Below are 4,407 nucleotides of genomic sequence, written 5' to 3' on the forward strand. Positions count from 1 at the left end.
GAAACTCTGAATGCCATAAAATAAATTTCTCAAGATTGTTTTAAGTAAGTTAAAAGAAATAAACTGTCTTCTTTTATGGAATATTTTTTTGAGGGGACATTTACTTTATTCCCCATTTGTTTCCTTTTGAATAATTTACTGAATTTAAGATAAGAGCATTTCTGCATATAAAAAGTTGTCTTGTGTGGAAAGTATGCATGGAATTAACAGTATGGGATACAATGAGGGTGGGAGAGAAGTCTGGTTTTCTTCTGGGCTTCCCTTTAATGCACTCCAAATATGGATTGGGTATTTTGTCAGGGAGATGGCTAGGAAGAAATGGAGATTATAAGACAGAGAGAGTTTCTTAAATATTGAGGACTTCTGTTTATTATTGAATGATCTTTGGTGATTTTGTATCTTTGGGTGATTTTATATCCAGTGTTTGGTTTGGTCTTATTAAAGATCATAGAAAAATCATATCATTTCAGAGGTGAAAGATGTTTTACAGTAATCTAGTCAGGTGATTTTGTTTGATTTTATTTTAAGCTTTTTGCCCCATGGGTAGAACCTTAAATAAAATGAGTGGAAGTGAGGCTGTTCCATGTGAAATCAGGAAGGAGGATCCTGTACCCTGGCTCACTTGGCCTTTGCCCTCTGCACAGGCCACAGTTCCTGGGTTTGAAAACTGCCATTGCTGATCAAACTTTAGTTTTATAAAGAATGCGAATTTGGGAGAAGTGACTTGTGTAGGGCCATATGCCAGTTAGTGATTGACATGGGGCTGCAACTCAGATCTTAAGCTTGGAGGCAAAGATTTTAAACAGGGCTGAAAAAAGATCAGGTTTACATATCTTAAAAGATTGAACTAGGGCAGGAGGGGCTGAGACTGGCACCTGCAAGATCAGTAGGAGACTACCTGATAATGAGGTCCTGAACCCAGGCACTGGAAAGAAAGGCTATGATTAAGATAGGTTTGATAAGACTTGGTCACCTCTAGAAGTGGGAAGAACATGGAAGGCCAAGGCAGGAGAATTGCTTGAGCCCAGGAGTTCAAGTCCAGCCCTGGCAACTTAGTGAGACCCCGCTGTCTCTACAAAAAAGAAAAAAAGAAAAAAAAAAGCTGGGTGTGGTGGCATGCACTTGTAGTCCTAGCTGCTCTAGAGGCTGAGGTGGGAGGATTGACTGTGCCTGGGAGTTCAAGGCTGCAGTGAGCCCTGATTGTGCCACTGCACTCCAGGCTGGGTGACAGAGTGAGAACCTCAACAACAACAACGACAAAAAGTGGAGAGAGCAGCAAAGGAAAGGGAGGAGTGGGGTGATCTCCACATTTCTGGTTTGCTAATGGAGTACAAGGTGAGCTAGAGAACTCAGCTCATTTTGGGGCAAGTTGATTTGGGGATGTCTATGTGACTTTCATTATGAGAAGCCTGATTTTCTGGTGGGATGTGGTTGGCGTAGGTATGGAAGTCTTGGGAGAATAAGACAAAGTATTAGATCATCAGCATTCAAATAGCAGGCAAAGGAGATGAAGAGACCTTCAGAGTGGAATGAGAACCAAAGAGAGTAAGTCTTGGGTCAGTAAAGTCAGGAAAACGGAGAGAGTTTCACCAGTGCCGGATATTTCATAAAGTTCAATGAAAGTGAAGAAGGAATCTGATAGATTTTACAGTGAGCATTTCATATAATGCCCTTTGCCAGAACATTTTCAGTGGAATAGTGGAGATAGAACTCTCGATGTCATGGGCCGAAGTGTGAAGAGGTGGAGAAATTTAAATAGCATGTGTAGACTATTTTGGGAAACTTTGCTGTGAAGGACAGGAGATGAGGTGGTAACTGCTCATAGACATAGGAGTGGGGAACAAGGTTTTTAAAAAAGGTGTGAGATTCTTAAGCTTATTTCTAGATAGGGGAAGGAGTCCCCCGTGTGGAGGAGGAAAATACCAGCAAGGGATTCAGTCCCAGGAATGGACTGTTCCGGGAAGAAAGGAAAGCACTGCTTGGTGTTCACGCACGTGTCACTCAGCCCGTGTGTCTGTGTCGAGCCACTACTTTTTCTTTTAAAAGCTATAAAGGTATCTAACCCAACTCTGATACTTACATCAAACCCCTTTAAATGAAAGGTAGACTTAAAAAACTAACTGCTTTATTGAGATATCAGTCATATACAAAAGGTGGAATTTATCTTCTCTTTCTCTATGCATCCCCCCTTTCATTTCATACCAAAAACCTCACCTACTATACCACTTACAGACATATTTTTTGTTGGTATAAACAAGTGATTTGTTTTTCTACTACTGGAAGAGAAGACCTTTTTAAGCAAGAGAATTACTGCTTAGCTCCTGAGAAATTCTGGACTAGCCCTTTTGCTGTTCATGCCAGCAAGTGCTTTTTGTTGTTTTTGTTAAATTTTCTCACCCACATTCTTCATCCTATTTGGCATACAAATTCTCCCTTTTGAGGGGGAATCATAGAGGGATAAGGATAATTAATATTACCTGAAAAGACAGACTAAAAATCTGGGGACTTGAGTTCTGTTCCCTTTGTAACGTTAGCTAGTTTTATGACTTTAAACAAGTCACTTTGTTTCCTTATCTCTAAAATAAATGCTCTTAAAGATCCCTGTAAGACAGAATACTATGCTTTTTTGATTCCTGTTTTGTGTAGCGTTTTGTGGAAGAGTCATTGGATTAAGGTCTTTTAAAATTAATTTAAAAACATATATCTCTCCGAATTACTAACTTGAGAATTTATTAAAGAATACTTATTGATTTTCTTTACTAACAAAATAATTTTTAATGACATACCAATGGGTATTGAGAATACTTTAGCTACATTCACCCACAGTCAGCTGATATTTAGCTGATATTTAGCTGACTGCGGAGAAGTCATGTGTTTTGAATATAAGAATAGGCACTTTCAGATGTTCTCTGAGTGCCAGTAATTAGAGTAAGCTTAATCCACTGCGCTAAAAATAACCAAACATACCTTTCTTCTTACTAGTCTATTATTAATTTTACTTCAGATTTAGACTTACAAATATGCACTAAGAGAACAAAATGAGCTTATTATTGAATTTTTTAAAACCATTTGGTCCTAAATATAGGAAGTATACTTCAGGTTCTCTTGGTAATCTTTTACTAAATCAGTATGGCATTTTTTATTTCTCTCTTCTTCAAAGCTCTTAAAATATTGTTTTGAGCATATTTTAATTTTTGCCAGGTATGGGATTACTTTAGTACAATTGCTGGCTATAGTTTTAAATGTAAAACTTGAGCTCTGTAGTCAAATTGCTGTTCCTAGGCAAGTTACTCAAACCTGGGTCTCTTATCAATGCAAGTAATAATGGTATCTCAGGGATGCTGTCCTTGTGAGGATTAGAATGGTAAAGTATGCAAAAGCCTTAGCTGACATTTAGTGTCTCATGTAGGGTGAGGATTCAATGAATGGTACTTAATTATTATACTTGTTTCTTCCTTCCCTAAGCTTTCTGGAAAGAGCCACGTTATTATCCTGATAGCTATCTGTTCACCTACACCAACAAATTCATTAACTTGATTATTCTTTTTCGATTCTGAGTGAAAGTAAACATTTAGATAGTCTTATGGGGTTTGTTTTTATTGTTTTTTGTTTAAATATTACTGGCTGGGGCTTAGACACATCATTACTGATGATTTTAAAATTAATGCTTCCAAGTGATTCATGCAGTTTAGGAGCTTTGACTAGTGTTTAAGTGCTTTTTATTTGTAAGAAAAGAGGCAGTACTGTGGATAAGGAGCAGGGATGGTACAAGCATTAGATTGTTCAGTAGTAGCATTGAGGAAGTCTTAAATAAGAATAAAAGGAATTTTACTTGAAACTGTTAGTCACCTCTGTATAATACATTATGTAGCATTCTGTTGCTATCAGCTAGTCATATCTGGTTTTTAATCTACCATTTTTATGTCAGTTACTTTATTCTTTAGTTTTCTTAATTCAGGGAATCTTATGTATCATTTTTCAGTTTCCCCAAATTCAAAGTTCTATTTAATGAGCATGGGTTAGGGAGGATAGAGATAGAATACTCCATTCTCTTTTAAGTAGATAAACAAAAACAGAGTAGTGATGGGAAAGAGAGGGAGCACTTTGTTAAAGTTGGCATTGATGCCCTGTTTTGTCTTCCATGACTTACTCCCTTCGCAATGATGATAAATGAACACGTGAATATCTCCTCTCAGTAAGACTGCAGGAGGCCCACCACGTTAAATAACTTAGTGTGGAAGTCAGATAGAGTAGACATGCACAAAGTCATAATATATATCCCAAGTGAGTTTGTATGATACAGTAGAAAAAGGCCTGGAGTTAAGGTCAAAAGATCAGGTTTCTTATCTCAGTACTAGCACTTGTAGGCCCTGTACACTTAGGCCTCATTTTTTTTTTTTTTTTTTT

The 4,407-nt window shown here is 37.4% G+C and overlaps 1 protein-coding gene across 4 annotated transcripts in view; it reads left to right on the forward strand.

Annotated features, from left to right (window-relative positions):
• The window catches only part of AP1S2 (adaptor related protein complex 1 subunit sigma 2), a 29,743-nt gene that overhangs the window by 3,312 nt on the left and 22,024 nt on the right, over positions 1–4,407 (forward strand). The gene's annotated exons all lie outside the window — the stretch shown is intronic.

Source organism: Cebus imitator, unplaced genomic scaffold, assembly GCF_001604975.1.
Source record: "Cebus imitator isolate Cc_AM_T3 unplaced genomic scaffold, Cebus_imitator-1.0 Scaffold733, whole genome shotgun sequence".
NCBI classification, from domain to species: domain Eukaryota; kingdom Metazoa; phylum Chordata; class Mammalia; order Primates; family Cebidae; genus Cebus; species Cebus imitator.